The sequence below is a fragment of the Phodopus roborovskii genome, unplaced genomic scaffold (genome assembly GCF_943737965.1).
Source record: "Phodopus roborovskii unplaced genomic scaffold, PHOROB, whole genome shotgun sequence".
In the NCBI taxonomy this organism is placed as follows: domain Eukaryota; kingdom Metazoa; phylum Chordata; class Mammalia; order Rodentia; family Cricetidae; genus Phodopus; species Phodopus roborovskii.
Window position 1 is genome coordinate 218,503 of NW_026125944.1, and position 19,457 is coordinate 237,959.

General features: G+C 38.8%; 1 protein-coding gene across 1 annotated transcript in view; it reads left to right on the forward strand.

Annotated features, from left to right (window-relative positions):
• Positions 1–19,457, forward strand: part of Fhl1 (four and a half LIM domains 1) — a 60,752-nt gene that overhangs the window by 12,575 nt on the left and 28,720 nt on the right. The window contains exon 2 of the mRNA XM_051179108.1: positions 6,603–6,659. The gene's annotated coding sequence lies outside the window, so the exon portion shown is untranslated. The remainder of the gene's footprint in view (positions 1–6,602; positions 6,660–19,457) is intronic.

The following is a 19,457-nucleotide window of genomic DNA, read 5'->3' on the forward strand; positions in this document are numbered from 1 at the left end:
AAGGATGGGACATCACCACCTGTGTTAGAACAAGGGACTCAGTCGGGTAAATCTGATACCTACCAGTGTGTCAGCTATGAGTTATATGAACTCGGGGAGAGTGGCTGTCAACTTTGGCTTTATATAAGATTAATCTAGGGAATCTTCACTGTAGATAGGATACTGCATTTTCTGTATTGCTATAACAGATTACCCAAGGCTTGGGGTTGACTTAAAATGAACAAATTTGTTTCTCACTGTTCGGAGACTTGAAGGTACCAGCACATCCATTGTCTGGTGGATACTGCTTACAATATAGAGCATGACACCTTGATGCTGCATTCTCTGGAATGGAGGGGTGATGTATCTTCATGTGAAAGAAGGTGATAGGTCAGCCGTTTTGTAAGGGAACTGATCTGACTCACCAGGGTTTCATTCTTGATTAAGTCATCTCAAGACCTTACCTCTTAATGTTGTCTCATTACTTACATTTAAAAATGGCCTTCAGAGCATATGGAAATAGTCATGTTCTTGCACCAAGGAAGATCAGGAGAGCTGAGAGAGGAAAGAGAAGAAAGGAAGGCCATAGGGTGTCCTTGACTACTGTGCAGTCTGGAGAGATTATTAAGCTCCCAGTTGTAGTCCTGCTTTGGCAATGTTGTACTGCAGCCGCCGAATAGGAATCACCACTGGGAAGCATGGCCAGACACATGAGGGACAATGGAAAGGTGGGTTCAGTGGAAAAGGTCCTATATGAGGGGAAAGGCAGAAAGGCCAGAGGGCTTAACACTGCGGGGGAACCGCAGTGGGCCTTTCTTTCAGGAGGGAGAGCCTGCATGCTCTAATCACTTAAAGCAGTGATTTCCAACCTGAGGGTTGAGACCCCTTTGGGGGTCACATATCAGATGTCATGCATATCAGATATTTATGTTACAATTCATAACAGCAGTGAACTACAGTTACAAAGTAGCAACGAAATAAATTTTATGATTGGGGGGGTCACCACTCCATGAGGAACTGTATTAAAGGGTCACAGCATCAGGAAGGGTGAGAACCCCACTGCCTTAAAGGATCTATTTATTCATAAATCTCACTCTGGCTATATGGTATATCACTGGTCTCTGGCCCCTCATGGGCAGCCAGTTTTGAGAGGCACTGATTTAGAGGGGAATATCACCTGTATGGTTTCTGGTGGCTTAGAACTCTCGAAGTAATGAGACAGCCAAAGCTAGGGATGTGGAAAGAAGACCAGAGCCTCCGTGAAAGAACTTGTGGCTTAGGTCATACACAGAAGGAGGGTTATTTAGAGAAAGGATATAAAACTTTTTCTTTGTTGCTTTTTGATACAGGGTCTCTCTATGTAGCCTAGGCTGCCCTGAAACTTGTTCTGTAGCCCAGGCTGACCTCAAACTCACAGAGATCTGCCTGCCTCTGCCTCCTGCTGGGATGAAAGGTGTTTGCCACCATGCCCAGCTAATATAAACATTGGAGGTGATACATTGGAAAGATTAATCTGGCAGCTACATGAAGAGATTATGCCCAACATTAAAAGGGCTGATAGGGGCCTGGGGAAATGATTCAGTGGTTAAGAGCACTGGGTGTTCTTGCAGAAACCCAGCACCTACGTGGGGGTTTGTAACCACCTGGAACTCTAGTTCTGGGGCCTCTGACAACCCTTTTTAACCTCTTTGGCACCAGGTCCATAGGTGGTTCAGAGGCACACATGCAGCCAGATACAGAAAATAAATGTAAAAGATCTGATGATGTAATCAAGCAGCAGTTAACAGACAAAACTAGGGCTGTGGAAATGATAAGTCCGAATGTTTGTTCTTGAAGGTGGGCAGGGTTTAGTGGTGGTCCTGGGCCTGACAGCCTTAGAGTAACTTTGGTGCAGGAGTTGCTCTCTGGCTTCTAGAAGGACCAGTGATCTTGCACAGCTGTCAGAATTGTCACATGGGTTCTATACAGTACTCTGTTCTTTACGCCTTTCATTTTGCTTGAGTTTGGGGATTGATCTACAGAGATTTATATAAAAATAGAAATTATACTTGCCTGAAGAACTACCCATAGTCATCATGTCAGAGGGGAAAAATGCTGTGTTTTTTAATATGAAAGAATGCTTGGAGTTGTGGGAAAGTTATAAACTTGGCAATGACTAATTCAAGCCTCTCAGTCAATTAAGTGAATTTGTATTTTATCATTTGTTTTATTTGGGAGCCACTGTAATGGTCATTGAAAGAACATCCATCTTCTTATTTTTAAAACACAACAAAAATATCATTGAACATTAGGGCAAAGAACAAGAATGTTAAGGGTTTACCTTTTGACCGTAGCACATATTTGTTGCTCCATTTTCCTTCCTGGATTTCACTATTTGACTGCTTTTGTATGCGGTTGGTTTTTCATTCTTTTTTTTTTTTTCTTTTGTTTTGGTTTTGTTTTTTGTTTTTTTTTCTGAGTGCCTAATAGGTTTAGTTTCACGTCTGTTTTAAATGGCTCTTGAAATTTGTAAATATTAATATTTTGACATTTCAGTAAAAGGTGGGCAAATCTATTCTCTTCTTTTTAGCCCGGTCCCTGAAACTTGTATCAAGCCATGGCCGTGGAAGGAGCTCCTCGGGGTTTAGCCTTAGAATTAGGAATGGCAAGGCATACTTTTCACACTTCCACCTTTTGCTGGTTTAGAGGAAAGACTCAGCTTATTAATTGGTTTGAAAACCTATCAAAAGAGGTTCACATCTATTCCAGTTCTGAGTTTAAAAGTGGCTCATTGCTCTGACTTTGGGAAATCTGCACTTTTTAGTTTTTCCATGAAATGAAATCTGATTGCAACTTTAAATGTAGCACACACAACAAATGCCTTTAAAGAAGAGATCTTTCCCCAAACTGTATATCCATGCTGCTTATCTCCAAATTGTGAAGAAACCTGTAAGTACTTAATTGTTAAGAAGGATTGAGGAGACAACTCAGTGCATAAAGTTCTTGCCACACTAGCATGATAACCCGAATTCAGATTTCTATAATCCATGTAAAAATATCTATTCAAGGCTTCATGTCTGTAATCCCAGTGCTATGGAGAATGGAGATGGGAATTTCTTGGATTTGCTGACTAGCCAGTCTAGCCCATTGGTGAGCTCTGAGTTCAGTGAGAGACTCTGTCCCAAAAGTTAAAGCAGCGCGTGACTAAGGAAGGCACCAAGTGTTAATTTCAGTGTGCACACTCACAAGTGAGTGCACCTCCTTGCACCCCCAAACTAAAACAAATGCCCAACTAGACAGTACAGAGGAGATTAGCATAGCCATCCATGATAATGGGATGCAAATTTGTGACGTGTTCATAGTCCTAAAAAACTAAAGTGTAGGAACTTGTATGTAAGAAATGATTTTATAGTATACAAGAGTATATTACCAGATATACTGTAACCCTAATCTTATTTAAATAACAAAACTTTGTGTTACATTTATATAACTAAAACTACACTTTAAATTTTTCTTTGCTTATTAGATTATTACTAAATAACTAGTTACATTGCAGGTCTAATGTGGGAGTTATTAAAATAAGGCATTTTTATTGGAACCATTTATCTGAATAAATTATTTCCATTCTCCTAGAGAAAAGGAGCCAGAAGACATTTCAGCTATATTTATTATCTCATTTTATGGTAACATTGAAAATATGTTTTGAGTGACACATTTGCTAGTGTCTCGGATGTGCATATTAGTACAAGTATCGGACTAAGTAACATTGGAGTTACTCTTCAGAGAGTATCCTGAAGAACATGATTAAGGCATATTTGCCATGACAGTCACCTCTAAAGCATCTGAAAGCAAACAATGAATCCATCTAGATTGTCCATTTTAATTGATTCAACTGGTCATTTCAGTTCATTTAAGCAGCTGTTGTCTCTGCATTTTAATTTTTCACATAATTCATTCAATTGATTGGCAACTTGGGGATCCTTTAAACTTTGCTGAAATTAATGAGAGGTTATCATTGTCTATGACCAGAATACTTTCATTAAACCTGAAGTGACTTAAGTGACTCAAAGATGAAATGTCTGGCTCATTCCAGAATAACAAAATGAGATTTCTAATTTGACTTACTCATTTGTCAAAATAGGGTAAGATTGGCATGACTTATTTGAAAGTGTAACTGACCCTAAAGTATTTCAGTTTTGCTTTTGATTACTTTGTTGTCATCAGATTTACCAGGGTTTGGCTGTTGTTCTGTTTTTAGTCTTTGTTTTGCACAATATTGTTGATAACATCTGCATTGTATCCGATCAAAGCCATGGTTATATTCTACATACTGAAAAGTGTGTACAGATAGTGCCTACTGTATCTTTATCTTCATGCCTCCACCTAATGTTAAGTGGAACTTACACAGAGAAGAAAGTGAAAAGAAGATGCAAATGCAGTTCAAGTTTCACTGTAAATTTTCTCCTTGCTACTGATGGAAAAACTGAATTATGGAAGAGAAGACAATTGAATTCCAGTGTTTGAGCTTTGCCTCCTCAGTCTTGAGTCTTTCTCTCTTCTGCCCTCTGGAGGCTGTCAGGGAACATAAGATGCAAGGACTTCTGAAATGGATAGCCAGTATCCTGGTCTGGTTAATAGGGAGATTTTCAGCATCATCGGACTGGTAAACCCTCCCTACCCAGCAAGAAATTATATAGGTAGCAAGAAGGCATATGTAGGGCCAAGATCTCAGGAGGGAAGCTACCTGACTCTTTAAGTAGAGAACCAGATTCATTTTGAGTAGTACCCAGTATAAATTGCATGTCTCCAGGGACAGTCAGTTCTGAAAGGGTAAGATGAAATAGGATATTGAAACTAGAATGAGGAATTCAACTTTGAAATTAAGTTGGGTTGGGTCTAAAAGAAGAGTACATTTGGTTATCAAGTATTTGTGGGAGCATAATAAATTGTTCTCCAAGTTGATAGCATTTAAACTGCTTGTCTTCTGTAAGAAGTGATAAGTGTGTATCTAATGTTCTGTGAGTAACAGGTGTTTTTGTCATACTTATTTGATTGTGTATCTTTGTGAGGTTGCACTATTCAGAGAGGCAGTGTTTAAGGGTGTGACACCTTCTAGAAACAGCAGGTTTCTTGAGTGGAATGTGGATGAAAGATTATATTTTTGTATATATATGCAACCACACCTACCAAGAAATAGGAAATATTAAAGTTCTCTAGCACAAACACAAATGTAATGTGAAATAAATAACATAATATTTTCTCTTGTGTAGGTGGGAAGAGGAGTAAAAGGTAGTTCTCTGACTTCCTTCCTTTTTTGGGGGGGGCATGATTCTCTGTGTAACAGTCCTGGATGTCCTGGAACTCACTCTGTAGACCAGGCTGGCCTGGAACTCTCAGAGAACTTTCCTCCTCTGCCTCCTGAGTGCTGGGATTAAAGGCGTGCACCAACACTGCCTGGCCTGTGTTCACTTCTAAATGATTCTCTTTGAATGTTAGCTCTTTATCACTGACAGTGTGTCTGTTTGAACTTCAGAATAGTAGTCATCATTAAGATCTTATAAACAAAATACATACATACATATGCATATAGAGCTAACTGGACCAGGTTTTGTCTGGCACAAACAAAAAATTAAATCTGTAGTCACTGCCTGCTTAATAATCAGCTTGGAAATGGTTGCAGGGACACGGAAGGGGTTTCAAGCCTGATTACAATCCTTGGTTTATGTTTGTCCCATTGAAACTTCCTGAGAGGTTGTTCTGGGTGTGGGAACAAAACAGTTGGCAGCTGATGGTGGTGACACATACCTGGATGCCAACTGTGGGGGAGGTCGAGCAGGGGAACCCTGAATTGAGGCTAGTGTGGATCATGCAGTGAGAACCCTTCTCAAATAAACAAAACCCAAACAGGATCCAACTTAAGGAGCTGTTATTTACGAGGTTCTCTTCACAAGTGATATAAAGGTACATGGTGCCGATGTGTATGCCAGGAGGACATTGTTTAGTGCATTTGTGTCATGGGTAGCAGCAGCCAGGGACACCTGTTTCCTAGTACCACAGCACCATTCACATTGAGGAGAGCCTGCAAACTAGCTTGCATCCTAATCCTGTTATTGATGGGAGATAACTTCACTGGTCACAGGGTACCTCGTCTCCATGGCAACACCTAAATATTCCTCTTGTAACTTGTGCTCTATATTCTGGCTGGATCAGAGCCCTCCTGTGGCAAAATATTCTAAAGATGTTAAAAGAGAAAGGAAAAAAAGGCTCAACTAATAAATCTATTCTAAATGACTGAATCATTTGTTTTGATTACCCGGGTGATTGCCAAATGTTAATTTAAAACTGAAATAGGCCATGAGCTCACCCCCCTAACAATGCTGAGAGTTTGAGCTAATACAACTTGATAATGAGGGAGCCGGATCCACTGCCAGGGCTAACATTATATGATAAACAGATATTTGGAGAAATGTGTAGACCATCTTGACTATTTTCTGTTAACTCTTCAGGTTATAAATAAAAAGGAGAATGTGTTGCCAAGAGTCTTTTCAAAGGAAGATGATATGCTTTTATTTCTGACTTTTCTTCTAAAGAGGTAATTTTGCTTCTTTTTTTTTCTTTCTTTCTTTTTTTTTTCTTCAATTTAGGCAACTGGTAGCTGTTCTTAGCTGTGTCCAGCCCTTCCAGAACACATCCTGTGGGAGGTAAGAGCTACTAATTGCTACAGATTCTTATGCTGATCTCTAACTTTCCAATTTGTGGCATTATACAAAGAGCTTTATTTGTTTGAGAAGTTTAAGAAGGTTTATTTTAATTGACCCAACCAATATTACTGCTTACCCTAAATATTAGCTCTCTGGGGGAATGCCTTTTCAAGCAGAAGCCTCATTTGCTTTGAATTTGAGAACATAAAAGTGAATGTGGCAGGCACCACAGAACTTGAGAGGGTTTGCTTGAAAAGAAAGCAGCTCTTGCTGCCGTGTGAACAGTAGGGAGCAGAACAGCTGCATGGAGCAAACGCTGGGAGGAGTGGAAGGGGCCCCTGATGGTGCTGGAAAAGTTTGTACCAGCCACGCACTTCCAGCCCCAGGAAGCCGTGTGTCCTGGGTGGAAGGAGTTAAGTCACCGTAAAAACCTGTGGGTAAACAGACACCAAAGAGTGTGTCTGCTGGGTCACTATAACATGAGCCAACATGCTTTTTCTAGTATGCCCTCAAGTTCAGAAGCGACCGTGCTACACTGGTACGTGTAGCCACACTGTCTGGACCTTTCATGTAGCACACACCTTGGCTAGATATCCTCTGCTTCTTTAAGCTGGTGGCTGATTTATGCTCTGTGGTTATCCAGGCTTCCTTATTTCTTCCCTTGAGAGAAGGACAATCCATCTTTGAAAATAACAGGAGGGGCACCTATGAGATGTCTACTCGAGGTCCAGTGCAGAAATGACTGCTTCCTCTTGTCCCCAGTCTCTGTATTTTTAAGAGAGGCATGATAGTTGCAGACACTGTACCTGTCGAGATTGCCCGTGTCATACATGAAAAGGCTGCTGTGTTGGTACCTTCTCTACGTAGGTAAACCTGTTAACTGCCTTTCCCCGCTTAAATTCTTTTTAATCATGTCAGAGATAACACAGGGTTATACTGCCGAATCTTGTGTTCATCCCTCCTTTAATCTGCACAGTCCCACTGTGTGCCAAGGCAGGAGTGTTGTGACAAAGGTCAAACACTTAGGATGCAATATCCTCGGGTGTAGGGTAAACCTAGATTAGTTTCCCTTTTCCAGGTAAGGAGGCTGAAAATTGTTTTCTAAATTATCACCTTGCTAATAATATTGAGAAGGCCAGCCAGGCCCTGCTTCTGCTTCCATCCTTGATGCCTGCAGTTTCCGCCACTTCCATCATAAACAGCTCTGAAGAGGGAAGTGCTGATACTGGTTGCAGATACAGCTGTGTCCAGGCCCAAATGCCCCTAGCGAACAGAAATGGAGATTTCACAGTTCACATCCTACTTTTTAGCATTTTTGGGTCGAATGAAATCGTTCAAGAAAATGGAGTTTGCAGTGTCTATAGGAGGATGGTTTAATTTTTAAAATGTGCTTTTTATTGTTAAGCTTTATATACTATTTATCTTCCCCAAACTATACAATTCTAGGATTTGACATTATTCCACTTGACTGTGTTCAGTTTACAAAAGTATTTGGAGTACAGTTGAACACAATGTAATTCTTTTATAAAAAAATTCCAAAGATGTTTTTATTTTATGTTTATTTTATTTTATGTTTTGCCTGCACGTTTGTCTGCGCAGTTCCTGTGGAGACCAGAAGGGGTTGCTGGATTCCCTGTAACTGACTGGATTTACAATCCCGTGTGAGCTGCCATGTGGTTGCTAATCAAACCTGAGTCCTCTAGAAAAGTAGCTAGTACCCTTAGCCACTGAGCCATCTCTCCAGCTCTCTCAATGTAATTGTTAGCAGACACACGAGAGGGGCTAAATATGAGTACTCTAGTTTGTACTGTAGAAATGATAATATTGTTAATGAATTGGATACATTTCACATTTAGGAGATTTGTATAACTGCAATATGGTTATTTTCATTATTGATTTGGCAGTTTTTAAAAAAATATTCACCAAACTAAATTTTCAAAGACTGTAGTCAGTGATTTGACACGTTCCATTGATTTTGATGTGATCGCTCTTCTTGGAGCCCACATAACATACAAACCAGCACAGATGGATTACACATGCTTAGAGAGTTCAGGGCTCTTCAGTCTAGAGCCAGGGTCTCAAACTGATAGGCTGGATCTGGCACACAGAGGTGTTCTTTTAAAATGCAAGTGAGTTGCCAGCCTTGAAAAATCAAGAAATTTCACACTCTTAAACATCCACACTTCCGTCTCTTGAAATATCAGAAGTTTGGCACCACAAAGTCTATGCCTCCGTTTGGCTACAATTGGCTGCAGCCAAATTGCTGCTGTTCCTTTGGGGAGAGCACAGGCTGCTAGACTTGCCACAGCCTCCAGCTCTCTCTGTAGTCTTCTTGACACAAAGGAAGGGAGCCTGTTGCCATACTAGAATATTCTGCTCATCCAGTCACATGGCTTTTCAATTCAGTTCAAGATAGAATTGTGGGTGCAAAGTTCAGATCGTCCTCTCTTGGAGGAGGTCACTTTGCTTATTTTTCTGGCCTGAGCCATCCATGTTCATTTTAAGGGGTACTTAAAAGGGTGAGAAGTGAACCCCAATAAGGGAGGACTATTTTATGATGGCACATGCTTAAGAAGGGGAGCATCAACACATACAAGTGCCTTTAAAAACAATCTTATTCTGGAAGATTCCTGTGGTCTCCCTCAGTGCTTCTCAAACTTGAATGTGCACATTGTGACTTAGGGCTGGAGACCCTGCTTGTCACACTGCTGCTCTGAGTCACAAAAGGGCTTTACTCTAAAGCAGCCCCAAGATGAAAAGCCTCATGCAGATCCATTGTTTTTTTTTCCCCTTTGGCTTGAGAGAGAGAGCAGTATCCTCTTACAAAGGCTTTCTTGGGCTCAGTCTTTCTCACATCTAACCAAGGTCCCTTCTGACTGCAACAAGGTAGCTTAAAAACACAACTAGTTTTAATACAACATACTACACACAGACGATAAAGAAAATTTGAGTGAGTTTTTATTCTAAATTATATGCTTCTAGTAAAAACGTTATTTGTGTTAGGGCAGAAGAATTAGAAGTATGGGTAAGAACTTTATCAGAGAACATATTTACGTGGCTCTTAGAATACTTTGATCAAAGACCACAGGAAATACGTTAATTATCAAATCCCTAGGTGTGAAATAACCATATAAGTTGTAACAAGTTAGAAAAGTCAGAAAAGATAGACCAATAGATTAATATATCTCCAACTCTGCTGTGAAAAAGTGAAATTTTAACATAAAGGAGATTGTGCCCAGAAAATGGCTGCACATAGGAAAAGGTAATTTCTGTATTATATACAGAAGTTATGCAGGTAGTGAGAAGGTCTTTATAGGCCTGGCATGAAGTAGATGTTCCAGAACTACTGGCTGAACAAATTCTTCGGGAGGTAGATGGGTAAAAGCCATTTACATTACATTGCAAAGTGAGTAGATCCGTTTAAACACATCAAGCCTTAGGGATATTTAAAAACAAACAAAACATTAACAAGGTTTTTTTCACCCTTAAAACAAAGACAGAATGAAAATCTGATGTTAAGGTAGCTGCCTCCTTTGAGTGACACAAACTAACTTGTAAATGGTGGCAGTGTATGGCAAAAGTCAAATATTAGTAATTTTGAATTTTGTAATTCTGTTTGAAGAAATGTGTTCTAAAGAAAAGGAGAAAAATGACCTATGTTTTAGGTAACTATCACAGTGTTACTTGTAAGAATAAATAACTAAAACAAATTTAAGTGTCTATCATTAGAAAATGGTTCATTTATTCAACAGGAACAGAGTTTTCAATATTAGTAATTGATCCTAGGGCCCTGTGCATGATAGGCAGGCACTCTATAGCTTTCTTTTGACTTTGTTTTGAGGTAGTCTCAACAACTTGCCCACACGGTCTTGTAACTCACTCTACAGCCCAGGCAGGCCTTGAACTTGTGTTCCTCGTGCATTATTCTCTCAAGTAGCTGGGATTGCAGGCTTTAGACTCAACAAATAACTTCTGGTTAAGTAAAATTTGATGAATTTATTGTGGAATGTCATGAATTTGTTAACAATTTGAGTTTTGATGTTTGCTTACTAATATGAAAGAATATAGCTGGAAAAACTTACTAAAATGCAGGCTGCAAAATTGTATGTACATATATATGTATGTATATATGTATATACACACATATATATTGTGGTTATAACTGTGCAAGGTGGTATGGATGTATGGACAAGAACTGGAGGGCACATGGATGAATGTAAGTATCATTTTACTTCTGGTTTCATGAGGCTTGTTTATTTTAACATAAGCTTGTACACCAAGGATGAGAATCACAGAATATTCCTGTTTATCACACAGTAGGTAACTAATTTAAACAAATTATCATAGGTAGAATATTCCTGTTTTTCATACAGTAAGTAAATAACCAGGAGACATAATGTCCTTTTGGTCTTGGTTAGAGCTTAAACATGGGGTTCCAGTGATATAGGTCTTTCTTGTGCATTTTTTTCCATTAGCTCCAATTCCTGTTTCTCTTTCTTCCGTGTTTTTGGTGCCCGCCATAACAGAGAACACATACTTTGTTTTAGAGCTTCTTGATGTGGGCCACTACCAGGCAGGGGATGAGTCTTCATGGCTAACGGTCCAGTATACCCCGGAGAAAAATCTTAGTTATGCTCTAACTGGAGGGCAGTGTCTAGCCCATCATTTCCATTCCTTTGCAGAAGCATGTAGAATCCACTTTTAAGGTTAATGGTCTTTTTCCCTCAGCTGTGCTCTCCGTTTCAGATGTACTTGTTTTCCTTTTAATTAGGTCAGTTACTTCATGGCTGTTTTTCTTTTTTGACATGGTTTCCTCTGGCTTTGGCACCACATATTTTCCCCATATGTCATTGCCCCTGGAGCTTCATGTTGCAATCATTTTTCAAGGGGAATGGAGAGCACATTGCTGGGGGGGTGGGTAACACTTGACTCTCTTGCTTGCCCTTTGCTTGAATGAGCAATTCATATTTCTTTTGGGTCTAGTTCTGTTTGGTTTTGGAGTCTTCACAGTCAGTTATGTTTGGACTAAAAGATACTTAAGTAAAAATAATGGTAAGTCAGAGATAGGTCTGGCAAAGGTGCAGCATGTTTTTGTTAAGGTTACTGGTTTATTTATCTCCCCTGTCTCTATGGTGACTAAATCTGAGTCTGGGATTTAATGGAATTAATTTTGACCTTCTGAAACATCTCCTAACTTTTCCCAGCCTTTTACTGAAAAGGAATTCATTTTCACTTGAGAAAGAGGTACGCTTTACTTAAAGAAGGAGTCTTAACTACACTCTCAAAGGTGGTCTCTCAAGAGTCTTTGATGTTTTTCAATTTAAAACTTATATTTTAAAAATATTTATGTGGATGAGTGTTTACTCATTCTCTCTGTGGGTATGTGTGTACATGTGCACATGCCATGTATTTACTTGTTATCCTCAGAGACCAGAAGAGGGAATCAGCTCTGGGTAGTGGAGTTAGAGACTGAGTTGCTCTGTGAATGCTGGGAACTGAACATATTATAGGAGAGCTTATTATAAGGATGAAATCAAAGGGAACATCGATTATACACAACATACCTTATTTTTAAAATTATCTCTTATTATAGGATTATAAATTTACATGCTCATATATGTACAGACTATATCTCAGTTTAAATGTGTTAAACTGCACCATAGAAGGCCATAACAAAGGTTAAGTTTGACCAGAACTCCCATAAAAGTCATCTTTGGATACTGATTCAGATCCATCCCTTCCGCATCTGACTCATGTGAATACAGAGTGTCTGAGGAAGCTGGAGCCAAACCATGGTGGGACTCAGTCTCTTCTGTATTGTTTGCAGGATATTTCAGAGGCATTCCAATTCCAGGAAATACAACAATTTATTCAAAATTAAGTCAGAATACATTACTGTATTTAAGTCTGCTGTATAGTCTACTCAGGAAAATGTCTATTTTTAAGTCCTTTCACCGTCTTTAAGAACAAACTCACATGGGCGTTTTTCTTAAGACCTAAACACAGCAATCAGAAAATGATTAATAAGGTTTGCAACAAAGGCTGTGGCAAGGGAAGAAGCCTGTATTCTTCCGACCTTACTCTGCATGCATAAAATAATAGAGTTCAGACCTATCTTCAAGTTCAACTTAGGTCCAGTATGAATTGGTAAAAATGAAAAATTCATCTGAGATACCATTAAGTCCCCATAGATGCAGAGGTTGTTTTAAGATCTTGCCTATCAGCAACTCTTCTATTAATAGGTCAAAGCCTTGAGAAGCAGCAACAGATGCACACTTGGGAAAGATTCACACTTGTGAGACCAGTGTTGGATACTCCTTAGTTTCTGGATTTGAAACCTTGACTCACATGTCTTATAAGCAACTATGAACTCTGAAAATGTATTAGGCAAGTTCATAGGGTACATTTTATAAATGGCGTTCTGGCCATCACGAGAAACTTTTCTGAGGTCAAAGCTTTTAGGGAAGTTACTGAGGGCTGATACTAAAAATGAGCCATAGTTCTGCTGTTATTATCCTAGCAGCTTTATTTCACATGTTAAAATCAATGTAATGTTCTGATAATTGTTATAATTTGTGTCTCATTCCTTCTTTCATGGTTAATATTTCAGGTTTGCTTAAAACAGCACTAAGATTGAAGCCAGTTTCAGGAGAAGTGGATGAACTATGTAGAATTCACTTAGAAGGGTAGCCACATTCTCTTATCCTGTTTGCCAGATAAACTTCACACACCATAGACCATTTTTCATTGATAATACCCAACTGGTGAATGAGTAGTTTCTTAAATCGTTCTTTACCTTGAGAGAAAAGCTATGGTTCATAGGTAGTTTAGTGTTTCTTTGTGGTCTTCATTGAGTTTGTGGGCATCTCCTAAACCATGAGATTTGTATGTGTGATAACTTTTTATGCATTGTTCAAGACTCTGAAAAATAATTTACTGAAGGTATTCCATATGTTTCTTTCCTAGAACCAGTAGAGAATTTGTGAACTATGGTGAGCATTTGCATACATAATTGTTAGTGTATACTAGCTAGGAGTTTCATAACCCATTTTGCCTTTTTAAATGTATGTGGGTGTGATGGCTGTTCTTGGTTGTGATATTTTGCCTGCATGTATGTTTATATATCTTGTGTCCACAAAGGCCAGAGACATCATATTCCCTGGGACGGGAGTTACAGATAGTTGTGAGCTGCTATATTGGTGCTGGGAATTGAACCCAGGTCTTCTGAAAGAGCAGCCAATGTTCTCAACTGAAGAGCCATTTCTCCAGCCTCCACCTACAATGGTGTTTTGTTCTTTTTAATGCTTCAACTGCAGACTAAGTGGAGATGACGTATTCCATCCTTTGCATTGGCTCATATGACAGGGTTAAACTGGGAGACAAACTATACAGGTTCTGGACCTGACTCTTGCCCTCTCCTGAGTGTTTCCCTTTTTCCCACTGGAACCATCTAAATCATAAAAACTAAAGCATTTTATTGAGATTTATCATCTTAAATTGCATCACCTTTCCACAGGAAACTGGAAGCTCCCAGAGAGCAACACTCCTGGTAGTTCTTTAGTCCCTCTACATCATTGATTATCTAGTGCCAGAAGGATGCTAGACATTGACTAGTGTTAAAATGAATTGAATGAAAGGCATTATCTCACTTACTAATGATGCCATTGCCTGTTTTACACAGAAAAAAATCTCAGTATCTTTGTTTCATTCTCTTTTCCTCTAGTAGCCACATTATTGACAACATTGTAGATTTCTCTTGCATGGAACAACCCTATGTCATTATGGCATAGCATTGCCCCATTGATTTTATTAGGTTGTTCAGAAAGAAAAAAATGAGGGTTCCAACAGTGAACACCAGTTCATATTACCTGAATCCTAGAATTAAACCTTTTACTACAATTTGGTGAATTATATAATCTGTCTTAAATTTTGGATTATTTAACCCTAAAAACAAGCTGGCATATATTCCATGGATTCAATTTTGACATGTTAATGCTGTTATCAGACTTGTCTGAAATTTTGGCATTTATTTTGGTGGTGGCTAAGAAGAGGTACTAACCTGAATGTGAAATATGCACAGTTTTCAGGTTTCTAGGAATTTTATTTCTACCAGCAAGTATACAGACACATACTGTTCTCTTTCCCACTACATTTCACGATCACAATTTTTTGTACTTTTGAGTCTTGGAAGGCCAGCCTAGTAAATACAGTTAGGTTTTTTTTTTCCTTCATATGAATAAAACTAGACAGTTGGGATGGAGGAGTGTTGTTGGTGGTTGCTTTTTGCTTTTTAGCTCTTTTGGGAGCCTATCACCCTACTCCCAAATAAACACAGAGAGACTTTTTCTTACTTATAAATGCCTGGCCTTAACTTGGCTTATTTCTGGCCAGCTTTTTTTTTTAATAACTTAAATTATTCCATTTGGGCTTTTACCTTTCTCTGTTTCTGTATATCTTTCTTTGCTTCTTACGGTGTGTCTGGGTGGCTGGCCCCTAGTGTCCTCTCTCTTCCTTTCCCACTCCTGCCTCTTTTCTATTTATTCTCTCTGCTTAGCAGCCTTGCCTATCCCTATCCTGTCTAGGTATTGACCATTCAGCTCTTTATTAGACCATCAAGTGTTTTAGACCGGCAAAGTAACACAGCTTCACAGAGTTAAACAAGTGTCCCATAAAAGAATGCAACACATCTTTGGATCATTAAAACAAACATTCTACAACATGAAAGAATTTTTAAATTAATATTCCACAACAGAGAGTAGCACAACATGTTAGTCTTAGGTATCACAGTGTGAGTGTGTGTGGTGGGGGGATACAGAGGCAGGAAGTCAAATCATGCTATTTACCACTGAGACTTCACTTTTTCTATGATGCCTACAGTGTGGTTAGTGTTTATAGCATCTAAACTCCATGAATTTGGTAAGTACTGAGGGTACAGAAAAGTCATTTTAGTCTGATTTTTTTTTTTTTACATTATAGTTCAGAGAACTCTGGGATTTACATAATAAGTGTTTCAGAGATTGGACCAATAGTTGACCTACATTTAAAAATTTTATTACATTATTTTTTAAAACTTAAAACAACAGACACATCTGACTGTGTTTCATAATATACTTTAGCATTCCGAAGGAACACTTACTGATCAGCTTTAAAATAATAAAATAAGTAAAGGTTATTAATTGTCAACCTAAAAAAAGTTGACTAGCACAAATCGGTCATCCATCAATGTCAGGGTAGCATTTCTGTTTGGAGACTAAAGACAAAAGGTCTTCAGAAAGGCCATTACACTAAAGCCATTGGTGTTAAGGTATTGGCCTCTGTGAGAGCTGATGTTACATTTGGGTTTCCAGTTACAGTGAGCACTTATCCATCTGTTATATTTAGTTTTTTCTAGTGCCTTCAGGAATCTGAGAATGGATGAGTGTACACCTTAAATTTGAAACAGCCATAAAGGGGATATACAGTTAAGACCTTGGAGGCTGGCTCTAGCATCATCCCTCAGATGGGACTATGAATGAATTAGGAAACTTTATTAAAAGTCTGAAAATGCATGTGTGCAACATTGCTGTTCCCTGTGTGGTTTTTAGGGACTCCAATGTGCCAGTAAATCCTTCAGATGAATTTGGCAGAGTCCTTCCCTTTGGAAGCAGTGGTACTCCCTCTGCTTCCTTCCTTCCAGAGGGTGTTACTTGCCCACAGTCTGCAATACCTTTTGGAAGCAATTGGCTGCTTGTGGAGATTTGCAATCAAGTTTTCCCTTTTTATCCATATGCATATTTTACTTCTTCATTCTTTTTTAAAAGACAGATCTCATAGCACAGTCTTGCTTTTTATGTTACTGTGCAGTTAAGAGTTAACCTTGAACTTCTGGTCTCCCTGCCTTTACCTGCCTAGTGTGGGGCTTACAGGTGTGTGTTAACACTTGTTTTATGCCATGCTGGGGATTGGATCCAGGATCTTGTGCATGGGAGGCACATACTCTACCAGATGCATCTCGAGATGTATATACCCATAAACCTCTGCCAACATTTGATTATGAACATTTTCAAAGTTGAAGTTTTTCAGTGACCACTTGTATGCATCTTGTATATACTCTGCCAGTAACAGTATTTTGTTCTGCTTGTTTATGTTTGTGTATAGGCTGGTCTGTTTTACTTGGGGATATATTTCAATGCAAAGCTAAGTGGATTTCCTCGGCAGTTAACTTCATATATTTTATACACTCAAAGTCTACCTTTTGAATACTGCACTAATGTGCCTAAATTGACATAGCATGCCCTGAAAGAAAGATGTAAAATACACTCCTCAGCTTTACTTTGAAAAGTAAGTTCTGGCATAGAATTGGGAAAACAAAAACAAAAACACACTGGGTCATTTTCAAACTTAAACTCTTTTTTGTGATCCAGTCTTCTGACTTCTGGTTAAAGCAGAATATACCTGCACTTTTTATTTTCACCACTTGGAAGCCAAACCACCTATCACAGAGAGGTGGGGCTGTCCTTAAAAGAGAGAGCGTTGTTGTCATCAAAGATTGGCCCTTCCCACCTTCTCTGTTGCATTTGGAAGGTAGGAGAACTGCTGAATTGGTGTGTGCTGGATTCAGTCGCAAGCCCTGGCCTTAAAATACAAGTGTTAAGTGCAAATAATTAAAACAACACTCAGTCCAGTTGGAGCAGAGCATGTATGGTGGGCGTGAAAGGTTCCAGGGCATGGCTTGCTCTACCTGTTTCTGCGGAGAGCTCTTCCTCTATCCTTCCAAAGCTGTGTAGGTCCTTTCATCCTTCCTCCCCCCCAAATTGGCCCATGGGGCTAACTGGGCATGATGCCTTCTGGAAGTCTTCACTAGCACTCTTGAGGTAGCTGGCAGGAGGACCCTTAAAAGCATTTCTAAGCATTTCCCCCACTCCTGTATGGGCTAATCCTCTACTTTCCACTTTGGTTTCAGTTGCTGTTGCTTGGGTTGAAAAACAGACTTCTTTTGTGTCAGAAGAGAATGATTTAAAAAAATATGTAAAAAGAGCTATATAAACTTCACCAACTGCTTCAGACAGACACATGACCCTTTACTGCCTGCAAAAACTCATTGGCATGGTGGGATAATGTGCACTTGAGTCTTGAAAGAGACTATTAGGTTGCAGCGTTTTTGATTCATCTACCACTGACTGGCCCTTTGATCTCAGAATGTGACTGACTTGTCCTGTGATGGCTTCATAATTACCCATAATAAAACTGATTTACTATATGCAGTGTAAGAGTTAAGTTTTAAGTTCTATCTGGTTTCTCTTATAGGTCAAATGTAAGAAAGATTTCATTAGAATTTAGGTATGCACATTAAGCTTTCAAAGCAGATTTATTTTGACCAATAAAAGTTAGTTTGTATAGAAATACTTCATATTCTGTAGTTCATATGTACAGTACCACCCTTAATCCAGTGATATTTCCATAAACCAATTGAGCAGATTAATGCTATTAACTATAAGACACATGTTTAAAGTATTTAAAACTTGATTACACTATGTGATTTTGGCCGGTAGGAAAGTGGAAAGCTTTCTGGATTTATCCTTATAACAGGTGACAGTACTTGAGCTTCTATTCTTAGTTTGACCTCACCCCCTTCTCTTAAGGCAAGGTACTTAATCTAGTGTCTTGGTTCATCCATCTGCAACACCTGCATGCTGTTACACTAAAAGAGGACCTGGTTTACATTTGCTAGCATCTGAGGGTTTAACATAGAAGGTGGCACAGACGTCCAGGTTGCTGGGTAGTGAGTATCTGTTTGTGTGCCTACTGACAATCTTGACAAATTACTAACTACTACATTTAGAAAGTTACAGCTCTGGAGGGAATTGATATTTGATATTGTTGTTCTGTGTGTTCTAAGTTACCATCATAACAGTAGGAAAATAAACCCTGTCCTGGCTGTGTTACAGAAGGATTAATCACTTCTTCAAGTCGTTGCTAAAGCTCTACCCCTTTTAAACAACAGAGAACAGAAGTATTCCTTCTTTTATTGCCTCTTCCCCCAAATAAAACTTTACACAACTAACTTTAGTTATACTTTTCCCCTTGTTTAAGTCTGTCCAAGTTATTTTCTCTGTAAAGAATGAAGGATGGACCATGTCAATTACTTAAAGCAGCTAAAAATACCCTATACAAGTATGTAGAGGAGACTGCTTTGATTTGTACTTCAAAGCCAAGGACTAAAATTATGTGAGCTTGCCTTTTATACATTTGATTCCAGCTACTTGTGCCTTTGTGAAGGCTCAGGTGCTATCTAAGTCCAAGAGGATTAGAACAGTTCAACTCTGTGTGAAACTGAAAAACCTATATTACTGTTTCCTAAATCCAATGAACTTGAAAGTTTGGGTCAACATGAGGGAGAGGATTTTTATCACATGGATGCTTGGTCTTTTCTTAATGGTCTACCTCAAGGTTTTGTGCCATGTGGTACACTTGAGTCATGTGAAAAATGAGAATATCTACTTAGAACAAAACCTGATTAACTTATATATTGATATCAGATATACAATATTGAACACATGCCATTCACTAAAATGATTCTATAGGGAAAGTAGGACAGGAATACATATTCCCATTTCATTGATGAAAAAAAATTAGTTTTCTGGTAAATAACTTGGTAGTTCAACCATCACATTTGTGAGAAATTTATTTCAAGGCTGGTGTCTCCTCTAGGTACAACATATTAAAAGCCTGGGGGAAATGCTCATTAGTCTTAATTTTGTTAAATAAAAACTTTAAATGAATTTAAGTTCAATCTTGTTACCTTAATCTAATTGTACG